Raw genomic sequence first — 12,748 nt, forward strand, 5'->3', positions numbered from 1 at the left:
TGTAGATTGAAAGGATATAAAATGGAATGGTGTAGAGGGTTGTAGAGTGGATTAGAGGTTAATGGAGTAGAGTGTCAGAGTGGAGTATTGTGGAGTGGAGTAAAGTTGTCTAGAGTGAAATGGCGTACAGTGCAATGGCATAGAGTGTTGCAGAGTAGAGTATAGTGGAATGGAGACCAGTGGTGCAGAGTACACTAGCATAGAGTGCAGTGGCAAGGAGTGTTTTCGTTTTGAGTAAAGTGGTGTAGAGTGCATTGGCATTGAGTGCAGTGATGTAGAATGCAGTGACATAGAGCGTAGTGATGTAGAGAAGAGTGTCATAAGTGCAGTGGCATAGACTAGAGTTGTGAGAGTAGAGTGGCGTGAAGTGGCGCAACAGGTTTCAGCAACATAGAGTGCAGTGGCATAGAATAGGACAGAGTAGTATGAAGTGGCATAGTGTGGCATAGAGTGGAGTGGTGCAGAAAGGAGTAGAGTGGTATATGGTGCAGTATCAAAGAGTAGAGTTTTTCACAGTAGAGTGAAGTGGTTGGAATGGTTCAGGGTAGAGTGCACTGGTGCAGAGTAGAGTGGCATAGAGTGCAGTGGTGTAGAGTGGAGTGTTGAAGAGTGCTGTGGTGTAGAATGCAGTGGTGCTGAGTAGATTAGACTGGCATACAGTGAATTGGCATATAGTGCAGTGGTTTAGAGTGTAGTGATGAACAGTGCATTGGTGTAGAGTGCAGTAGAGTGGTGTAGAGTGGTGCAGTGCAGAGTGCATTAGTGCAGAGTAGACTAGTGCAGAATTCAGGGGGGAACAGTGCAGTTTTGCAGAGTAGAGTGCTGTAGAGTGTAGTGGTGTACTGTAGAGTAGCGTAGAGTGCATTAGCATAGAATGCAGTGGAGTAGAGCGGTGTAAAGTGCAGTAACATAGAGTACAGTGGTGCACAGCAGAATAAAGTGGTATAGAGTAGAGTGACATAGAGGAGAGTGGCATGGAGTGTTACAGAATAGAGCATAGTGGCATAGAGTGGGGTGGCATAGAGTGGAGTGGCATAGAGTGGAGTGGTGCAGAGTGCAGTGGCACAAACTGCAGTGGCGCAAAGTAGATTGTTTCAGAGTAGAGTGGTGCAGGGTTGAGTGGAGTGGTGCATGCCAGAGTTGAGTGGTGTGTGGTACAGTGCAGTGGCATAAAGTGCAGTGAATAGAGTACAGTGGCATGAAGCACAGTGTCATAGAGTGCAGTGGTTTACAGTAGATTAGATTGCCATAGAGTGCAGTGGTGTAGAGTGCAGTGGCATAGAGTGGAGCGATGCAGTGTAGAGTGGCACAGATTATAAGGGTATAGAGTGTATTGAAACAGAGCAGTAGAGTGGTGCAGAGTAAAGTGGTGCATAGTAGAGCATCATAGAGTTCAGCAGCAGAGAGTGCAGTGTTGCAGAATAGAATGTTGTAGAGTGCAGTGATGTACAGTGCAGTGGTGCACAGTAGAATAGATTGGTGCAGACTGCATTGACATAGAGTGCAGTGGAGTAGAATAGAATGGTGCAGAGTAGAGCATAATAGTGTAAAGTGCAGAGGTGCAGATTAGATTGGCATAAAGTGCAGTGATGTAGAGTGCATTAGTTTTGGGTAAAATAGTTTAGAGTCTACTGGCGTAGAGTACAGTGGCAGAGAGTGCTGTGGTTTAGAGTAGACTGGTATAGAAGGGACTGATGAACAGTACAGTGGTGTAGAGTACAGTGGCATAGAGTGTAGTGGCGCAGCATAGATTGCAGTGGTGTAGAGTGGAGTGGCATACAGTGCATTGGCATAGAGTGCAGTAGACTGGGGTAGAGTAGAGCGCAGTGGTGCAGAGTGTAGTGGCACAGAGTGCAGTGTTGCAGAGTAGAGTGGTATAGAGATCAGTGGCAGAGAGTGCAGTGTTGCAGAGTACGCTATTGTAGAATGGAGTGGTGTAGACTAGAGTGCATTGGTATAGAGTGCAGCAGCATGTAGGAGAGTGGTGCAGACTAGAGTAGAGTGGTGTAGAGAGATGTGACGCAGAGTACAGTGGTGTAGAGTAGTACAGAGTGGCCTAGAGTGCAGTGACATAAAGTGCAATGGTGTAGAGTAAAGTGCCACAGAGTGCAGTGGTATAGAGTAGAGTACTGCAGAGTAGAGTATAATGGCATGGAGTGCAGTGGTGCAGAGTAGATTGGTGTAGTGTGTAGTGGCATAGAGTGCATTGAATTTGAGTAAAGTGATGTACAGTGCATTGACGTAGAGTGTGGTGGCATTTAGCGCAGTGGTTAGAGTAAAGTGACCTAGAGTGAAGTGTTGTAGAGTAGGGTGGTACAGAGTAGGGCAGAGTGGTATAAAATGGCGTGGTGTACCATAGATTGCAGTGGCATAGAATAGAATGGATAGTGGAGGAGAGTCACATAGAATGTGGTGCGTAGGGTACAGTGGCATAGAGTAGATTGTTTCAGAGTGTAGTGAACTGGCATAGATTGGAGAGGTGCAGGGTAGAGTGGAGTAGTGTAAAATGGTATGGAGTGCAGTGGCATAGAGTAGAATGGCATAGAGAGTAGTATGTCAGAGTGCAGTGGTGCAGCTTAGATTAGAGTGGCATAGAATACATTGGTGTACAGTTGAGTGGTACAGAGTAGAGTGATTTGTTTAGAGTGCAGTGGCGTAGAGTGCAGTGTTGCAGAGAAGTGTAGCATAGAGCAGAGTGGCATAGAGTGTTGCGGTGCAGGGTAGAGTGGAGTGACCTGGACAGGAGTGTTGTAGAGTTCAGTGGTGAAGACTGCAGGGGTGCAGAGTATAATAGTGGTGTAGATGGCACTGGCATAGAGCAGAGTGGTATAGAATGGAAAAGCGTATGGTGCACTGGCGTAGAGTGGAGTGATGCAGAGCAGAGTGCACTGACACAGAGTGGAGTGGAATAGAGTGCAGTGGTACCCAGCAACGTGTGGAAATGACATCCCATAGTGTATTGATTTGTTCTGAATGCATTAAAATATTTGTTTCCACCGCACTTCAAAATAATCAAAAAATGTGCTTCATTTGTGCTTTCCTTATTAGGATATATTCTGAATTATCTGCACAGTTCATTTACAGATTTTTAAATTGTGTTATGTGCTAGAAAAAAATACCATTTTACATCCTTCCTCCAGCCTACCCCCAGTATGCAGCATGATTATCACTTAAATCCTCCCACTTTGAAGTCAGAAAAAGAAAAGTAAATACCAAGCTCCCTCGGAAGACACAGCCTGACATTTGATCTCTGTCTCTAAATGCACACCATATTTGACCAGATAAGAACAAGAGTAAAAGGCCTGTTTACAGAAAGGAACACTGATGGAACAATACAAGGGGCTGTGTTATACAAGCCATGCTCCACAGAAGGAACAAACTCAAGCTGGACAGCCTAAAACAAATAAAACCAGCAAATACAAAGCAAGCAAATATGAGATACAAAGCCAATGGTAAGCAACGGTCAGAATGCATTCCCAGGGAAGCTTTCTGAATGCCCCCAAGATGTCTTTTGCAATTCAGACAGCTGTGCAGTCTGGTTGGCCTCAGTCTAAAAATGATTAGGCTGATGGGAAGGGATGTAAACTTTATGAAACACCCTTAAGTACAGACAGTCCATCCAATAACTGTTTTAGAAACTATGGGATGAGCTACATTGGAAGGTATAGAATCCTTTTATGGAAAAGACAAGAATGTCAACACCCTGGCTCGTGGCCTCTTATCATCATGTTTATTAGGAAGGACACATATAACAACTTTCAAGGACCTATGCAGACAAATATATAGCCATTAGTAGATGCATACTTTACAGATACAAATATAATTCTTGAAGAGCACCATTTAACCCTTCCCCATTTATATTTCCCCAATTACATGAACTAAATTCGTTGGCATGGAATCAATGGGACACAGCATTTGTAAAATACACATCTCACATTTTCTCTCCTACCTACCCAGTCAATAAGAGAGTAACTATTACTTATGGGGGATAAGAGCAGAAACTCAGACTACCCAGATGCAATTTTCTGGCAGAAGGTGGAATATGTTGTTCCTCAGTAAAGCATGTGTGTGTTCCACCACAATGGAAGAAGCAATGAATATAGCTATACATACCAGTGTGATCTGTCCAGAAGTGATAAATGAGGTATAGAGTGTCTGTGTGTCAAAGTAAGTGTTTGAGAGATTAGCCATGAAGTGATTTATCAGTAATGCAGTAGAATACGTTTTAACTAGGAAGATGTGCCTGGGCTTTAGCGCCCACTATGGTCCTAATATATCAGACACATGAGAAGCATATCGAGTTAAACAGATATTATTGGGTCACTCAAAGGAACTGTGATGCAGTTCACCAATTCCTGTTTCCTCTGTCAATGATATAACATGAAAAAAAGCTAGCTGTGGATCACTAGACAGTCCATAGGGACTGATATAATACACTTTTGCCCTGAATCCCATGGCATTTTCGCCACAGACTTTTGGACTTGGAAGACCGGTCTTGAAGACTAACATCTGTAACAATTATTTGCCTTGAAAACTCACTAGGCATACATGCCACTTGGGGCAAAACACGTTAGCTGGGAATTAATTGTAACACCTTTTATTAAATATTTGAGTTTCAAGACCATCAAGGACTACAAGAAAAGTTAACAAATAATTATACAAGAAAACGATGACCTATGGACTCCAACACATTTTCTCAATTAGAAATCTGTAGAAATATATAAAACAAGGGACCAATCTATGGCCCTCATTACGAACATTGCGGTTTGGCCCGCCATGCCGGCATTGGCGGCTGAAGCCGCCAGCCGGCGTGGCGGGCCAAACCGCCATATTCTTAACATGGTGAGGGCCGCCATTGACAGCCCTCACCGACCGCCAGGCTCCCGCCGTCACACAGCCTGGCGGTGAGTTGAAACACTATCCGCCAGGGTAGCTGTGCTACCCTGCGGATAATGTTTCCATTTCCACCAGCCTTTTCCTGGCGGGACATACCGCTAGGAAAAGGCTGACGTATGGGGTGCCCCAGAGCACACCTGGGGGCCCCTGCACTGCCCATGCACTTTTCATGGGTAATGCAGGGGCCCCGGTGCAGAGCCCCGTCGCGCAGGGCAGTGATCTGCGCGACAGGTGCAACTGCACCTGCCGCACAGAGGCTTTGACGGCGGCTCCATGTGGAGCCACCGTCAATGTCCCGGCCGGGCCTTTCTGTTAGCCAGCGGGTGGAAACAATGTTTCCAACGGCCGCCCACAGAAATGTTCATTATTTGGCCGGCGGGGTTCCGAGGTCGCTGGCGGTCAGTGTTTTGACCTCCAGCATGAACACGGCGGTTGTTACCACTGTGTTCATAATGACTCCCTATATCTCTATTATGAAATTATTAATCCAATTTTGTTAGCCTTCCAGACATCTATGAAGATTAATGAGGCCTTCATCTCACACCAAGACAACACTGCACAAGTCTCTGCAGCACTTGTGCTGACGACCCCATGTCACTTACCAACGTAATACAACTTTGGAGTTTCTGGAAAGTTCTCCCATTTAACTACCTGAATTTTCCATCTCCCACAAACTTGGTGAATGTCTCTCCTGGGTAGCCTGTACCAATGTTAGATCCCCTCAACGTTGTGCCTGTCAATGCCAGTCAGCTGGTTCCTTTTCTGGTTCCAGCAGTCACCCAAGTGTGACTTGCTCTTCTGGCTGCACCTCTGCCACATAATGGTTAATGATGTGCTTAGGCCATCAGCCACATAAAAACAAGCATTTGGAATGCAATGGGTGTCACATTTGCTTGAGTTAGATCTATTAGCGTTGTGAATTCATTGCTGGACTTTTCTTGTCATATAAATTGAAAATGAAAAGTAAAACAGTTGACCTATTAAGTCAATTCAAAGCACCACGGCCACCATGAGCGTGAGAGTTATTTCTCCCTGTGTGAATGTCTAGAAAGGATCGCGGCTGGGATGAAAGGCAAACTGAAACTGGAGGAGGGGCCATCACACTCTGTAACAGGAAGAAGAGTGATGTAGTGTGATAGCCAACATAAATGTTCACTTAGTAAAATCACCTGGGACGGTCCTCAGCACACAAAGTAGGGATATTTCACATAATGCACCAATAAAAATAAAGCATTTTAAACAAGCACAACAAAGAATGCACAGAGATATTACAACAGGCCAGAGCCCTTGCGCACGACCCTAAAAAGATAAATTACTAGTACCATTGGTCTCTTTCCATTGACTTCCTCTTCCTGTCTCTAACTAAAATCCAAAATTTCTACAAATAACTGACATGCACATGTGGGGTTAGCTGCTTGCAAAGAAAATCAAAAGTCAAAAGAGAATCACCAAACGAAGTAATAAAATTATTTTGGACTTGCCCTAAAATCACATTAAAGCTAAACGGTTCTCCCATAATCGTCATTGCAGAGAGTGGTGCATTGATTAACATCATGCCAGTGGAAACGTTCAACAGCCTGTCTCCTGTGCCATGCCTTACTCTGCCAAACACGAAGGTATATATGTGGGCTGCTTATCAACCATTACAGAGTCAAGGGTCATTTGCAGCAACCTTGCGACACAAAACAACGTCAGTGCAAGCTCCAATTCATGTCTTTCAGGGGACTTTATCTATTGGATGCCTACTTAGCTTTGCCACTGCTGCTGACATTAGACTTATATGTCTCAACTACAACATCCATACCTAGGCTGAAATTGTGAGTCACTTCCCATTGTTGTTTCATGGCTTAGGAAGACTGAAAGAGATGAAAGTGCAACTTCATACTGATGAGGACATTCGCCCTGTTGCACAATGATGCTGCAGAGTCGCATTTCACTTACAAGCAGCCATTGAAAAAGAACTAGGAACACTGATGAAACATGACATCATTGACTGCTCCACCAGTCCAACGCAGGTTTCGCCCATAGTTGTGGTGACAAAAATGACAGTGGGGGTGCAGTGCGCATTTGTGTTGATACGTGCCAGGCCAACAAAGCAATCGAGAAAGACATCCTGGTCCTCACATAGCGAATATGATCGTGCAGCGAGAATCTTATCCCTTCTTGACCTGAACAAAGGATATCATCAACTCGAGCTGGAAGAGAACTGTAGGTATATCACTACTTTTTAGACTCATGTTAGATTGTTCAGACACAAAAGATTGCATTTTGGAGTATTTTCGGCTGTGGAGATATTTCAAGATTTTATTAGCTGAATTATTCAACCTGTTACACGTGCTTTCAATTACAGTGATACTTGGGGCAACACAAAAGGAGCATGACAAGGCTCTTACACAAGTGTGTCAATTACTTGCTGATGCATGTCTCACTCTGAATGCAGCAAAGTGTGAGTTTCACAAAACCAAACTCAAATTCTTTGGGCACATATTGACTGATGGGGGAATGACTCCTGACCTTGATAAGGTGCAAGCACTGTCATCTACCTGCCCCCACAGGATGTAACCATGGTACGAGCCAGTTGTTGCTCAAGGTACATTTGTGGCTATGCTACAGTGAATGCCCCATTGACAGACTTAACAAAACAGAATGTCTCAATTCAGTGGTCTCCTGAATGTGATCACAGTTCCAGAGAACTAAAACAAGCAATTGAGAATGCAACTAACATGCTTACTTTGACCCGAAGTTACATACTGAGATCACAGTAGATGTGAGCCTGGTTTTTGCTGGGGGGAGTTCTCATGTTGTGGCCTATGTCAGAAGAAGCCTGTCTGAAACAGAACATGCCTACTCTCAGCCAGAGGATAGCCTGGCTTTAGTGTGGGCCTGTGAACATTTTCATGTGATTTTATATGTGAAATATTCACTATCATCACAGACCATCATGTGTTGCTCACTGTCTGTGGAAACCCAAAAGCAAGATGCCCCCTCGCATCAAGAGGTGGGGGTTGCAACTGTAAGAGTATGACTACGTGATTGTACACAAGCCGGGGAAAGACAAAAAAAACATAAATTACTTTTAACTAGTGCCACTACATCACCACAGTTCAACATCCAGAGCACCTGAAAAGTTTCTCAATTTCATTGTGAGGTCCAGCACTTTAGCACCTCTATACATTGAACAGATTATTGCTGCTACCAAAGCAGATAAAGACAAGCTCATCCTCAAAGGCCTTGTTGCAACGCAATCTTAGAAGGCAAGTGTTGGACCTTTTGCGGATAGTGTTGAATTCCAAAAATTCTAAAATGTACAGGATGAGATAGCTGTCACCCAAGAGGGTATCATATTGAGAGGCTCAAGAATTGTCATACCTGAATGCCTTAGACAGCAAGTCATCAAGCTAACCTATGAAGGACATTGTGGCACTGTAGCCACCAAAAGAGCCCTAAGAGACTGAGGGCCTGATTGCGACCTAATGGAACTTGTAATACGTCGGGCAGAATATCTGTCACATTTGTGATGGATTATCCCATCCACCAAGGTCGTAATCAGGCCCTGAGTGTGGTTTCCTCACCTAGATGAACAATTTGAGAAAGAGCTAAAAGCATGCCATTTTGTAACCATTTATCCCCAAAGGTGACGCAGCACACTTTAACAATGTCTGACTTTCCTATAAAAGGCTGGGAGAGAGTTGCAGTTGATTAATTTGGGTATCTAGAAAATTGATATCATCTCATCTCCCATCACACCCTGATAAGAAGACTCCACGAAGCCAGCATCAGAGACAAGGCCCTCGACTGGATCTAATCCTTCCTCTCCGGCAGAACACGAGTGAGACTCGCCACCTTCCTCGCAGAACCCATACCCACCACCTGCGGACTGCCCCAAGGATCCTCCCTCAGCCCCACGCTGTTCAATGTCTACATGGCCCCGCTAGCCACCATTGTCAGAAACAACGGAATAAACATAATTTCCTACGCCGACGACACCCAACTCATCCTCTCCCTCTTCAATGAACCAGACAAGGCCAGACACAACTTCCACGTCACCAACTGTATGAGAGACAGCTGCCTTCAACTCAACACAAATAAGACCGAAGTACTCATCCTGGGCCCTCAACCCAATGCATGGAGCAACTCCTGGTGGCCACCCACCCTCGGAAACCCGACCACCCCCGCCAGCCAAGCCCACAACCTCGGAATCAACCTGGACCCTGACCTCAGCATGAACCATCAAATCAACTCAGTCACCTCCACCTGCTTCCGCACCCTCCACCTCCTACGCAAGACCTTCAAACGGCTCACCCTCGAGCATAGAAATACCGTCACACACGCCCTCATCACCAGCAGACTGGACTAGGGCAACGCACTCTACACCAGTATCAACAAAAAACTCACCCGCAAATTGCAAACCATCCAGAACCGCCGCCAGACTGATCCTCGACCTACCCAGACACTGCCACATCTGGCAACACCTATGTACACTGCACTGGCTCCCCATAGAGAAAAGAATCCCTTTCAAGATCCTCACCTATGCACACAAAGCCCTCCACAACACTGGACCAGCCTACCTTAACCAGCAACTCTACTTCCACGTACCCCGCAGGGCCCTACCCTCAGCCCAGCTCTCTCTCGCAGAAGTACCCTGCATCAGGAAAACCAGAACGGGAGGATGCTCTTTCTCCTACCTCACCGCCATCGCCTAGAACGCCCTACCCATCCACATCAGACAAAGCACCTCCCTCCCCAGCTTCAGGAAGGAACTGAAGACGTGGCTTTTTTAATCCACCTTCCGGTACACGCTACACTCCCCCCACAGCGCTTGAGACCCTAACGGGTGAGTAGCTGCACTTTATAAACACTGATTGATTGATTGATTGATTGATCATGGTAGCCATTGATAAATAACCATATATTTTCATTTGGTGGAAAACTTATCATTGACAACCCATGATAAAGTCATTGAGCGGCCTGATGACATCTTTGCAGCGTGGGACATCCACACTATTTTCAAATGTGATAATGGCCCACCATTCAGTAGCAAAGAATTAAAGGAGTTTCTTGGTCAACTCAATTTTTAGCATCAAAAAAGTACACCTCTCTGGTCCCAAGGCAATGGTGTTGTAGTACGATTTATAAGCACCCTCAAGAGAATAATCCAGTGAGCATCAATAGAGGAAATCAATTTAAATCAAGCCCTGTGCCAAGCACTTTGTGCCTATTGATCAACTCCTCCATCCACAACTGGTGAAAGTCCTGCCACCTTGCTATTTGTGAGAGCCATTGGAACCATGCTACCACAATGGACATCGGACCGATCGATGAATGCCGATAAGGTTTGTGTACCAGATACTTCTCAATAGCGAAAAATTAAAGTATATGCCAATCAGTGCTCACGTTTCTTGGAAACAGTATTTGAGAAAGGGGACTTTGGACTGGTCAAACAGAAACGGAAACAGAAAACAAACACTGTGTTTACTGTCAACCCTTTGAGGGTTATGACGTGCAAATGACACATGGTGGCAGTGCACTGTCTCAGAAAATCCATCAGACGGGACTCGTCACACTTTAAACACCTGCATCAGTGTTTGTCAGCTCCTGAGATCACAAGTGAGGCTACCCGCTTTAATGTCCAGATCGCATATCTGCGCTTATGTCATCAATGATTGATGATGGTACATCTCAACTACCTCATACCACTCTGACAGGCCAGTGTGAGCTCCTCGGCGACTCATTGAGGAAATATGATGTTAATGTTGTTTGCACTTTTTATTTAACAAAAGGGGAGGTGTAGTGTCTTTGATGCGCGCTAGGGCCCTCGCGCTCCTGGGTGGATTCTAGACAGCAATTACGTAATTGGATGGGAGGTGTTAAGGTGTGGTTATAAAAATTGTGATGCAATGCGTGGACAGCGCGATACTACGTTGAAGAATAAAGACGTCTAATACACAGCTCTATGTGTGGCGTATTCATTTATCTGCTCCCGGGCAGGAGAGGATGCTACAACTTATATGTATGAAAAGAAAGGTTTAGATCCCACAAATGTTTTACTTTGTCAGGTCGGCATGACAGTGTAAAACTGTACGCATAGGTTCTGCAGTAGCAGGCTTGAGACATGGTTAGAGGGCTACCTAACTGGGTGGTACAATCAGGGCTGCAGCCCACTAGTAGCATTTATAGGCCCCGGGCACAGATAGTGCACTTTACCAGGTAAATTAAATATGCCAATTGGGTATAGCCCAATGTCACCAGGTTTTAAGGAGAGAGCATAACCACTATAGCACTTGTCACCAGCGATAAAGTCCACAGGGTCCTAAGGCCATAAACAACTAACTCATCAAAAAGTGGAGGGGAAAAAGGCAAAACTTTTGGGGATGACCCTACACAAAAGGGACAGGTCCAGGAGGGAGAAGTCTAAAAGAAAGCATTGGCAAAGCCAATAGGTCTGCGTTGGCTGCCACCCTTTTGGCTTTCTCAATGCTATTTTTGCACTATCATGGTTTTTGTAAAACTTTATGGCCAATATAAAAGAGGTGCTCAAAGTGAAAATATTTTTGGGTAAAAAGCACACATTGTTTTAGTATTCATTTGGCACTGAAGGGAACTACTTTGACTGCGCATATGCTCCTTATGAAAGAGGACAGTTGTCACACACAGTGAAGTTAATCAATGGTTGAAGTGGGATGAACTATTGCCCCATCCTGTGTGCTGGAGTGGGTGTAAGATAAATGTGAATGACACAAAAAATGACACAACAGACAAATGGATGCAGGGAGCAAGTGTATTATTATATATAACATTTTAGTAAAATCAAAAGGCCTTGGTTAATGGCAGACCAAAAAGGGATAGATGATAAAGAGACAGTGGCTGGTGGGAATGAGACAGCTGAAAGCGAGCGAGAGGCCGGTGATATAGCAAAGGGAGAAAAGTAAGAGAATGAGTTGAGGCACAGACGGCAGTGGAGAGAAAAATGGCAATAAGGAGAAAAAGAGGACCTGAGAGAGGGGTGAGATGAGAGACAGAGCAAAGAAGTAGAGAACAGGTCAAAAGGGATGCGAAGACATTTCAATTTTTTGCGCGGTATTTTTGGAGAGCCCAGCAGTTGCCATATGCTGCCAGGTGCTCTGCTACATCGAAAGCGCGTTCACGTATTTAATTTACTAAACTAAGTCTTAGATTGGTCAATAAAACATGGAAAATGGCGCTTGTGTCATTGTTAGGCACATACGTGTAGGATGATACATGCATGCGACTACAGAATGACATGACCGACAACAGCGGCCAAGTCATTGCGTCTATTTTATTTTTTTTGCCCAATACTGTGCAGCAACGGAAAAAAGTGTTTTGAAAAACGACTATGCTGTATATCGGCAAATAGCATTGGCAGTGCTAATATATCCAAAAGGTGCGACCTATTGGCTTTGTGTGTGCTTGTTAGAAAATCTTCCTGTGCCATGTGTACAATCTCCGTAGTGTGTTGCTTCCAGCAGGGAGCAGATTCGAACTTGGGCAAGTTCCAGGACGAAGAAAGACTTAGTGAACCCGTAGGTCAGGGGGCAGTGTTGTCTGGACAGCTGGAGAAAGAAAGCTTGTTTTACTAGATTTTCCAGGCCACACAGCTTCAAGCACTTATGTTGCTAAACCAGCTCAGAATTCGCCACGTGCAAACACACTGGCCCTAAACAAGACTGTTGCAGCTCCGAAAACCTGGGCCAGGCGTTAAAAGACAGGAGGATGGCAGGGCTCCCAGAGAGATCCCGAGAGGGAGAGCAGTATCTGGCAGGCTGCGGCAGGCGAAGATGGGAAACATCTGCATCTCACGGACTCCTTCTCCTGCAGCATCCATCTCGTGGCG

This window comes from Pleurodeles waltl, chromosome 7 (genome assembly GCF_031143425.1).
Source record: "Pleurodeles waltl isolate 20211129_DDA chromosome 7, aPleWal1.hap1.20221129, whole genome shotgun sequence".
In the NCBI taxonomy this organism is placed as follows: Eukaryota; Metazoa; Chordata; class Amphibia; order Caudata; family Salamandridae; genus Pleurodeles; species Pleurodeles waltl.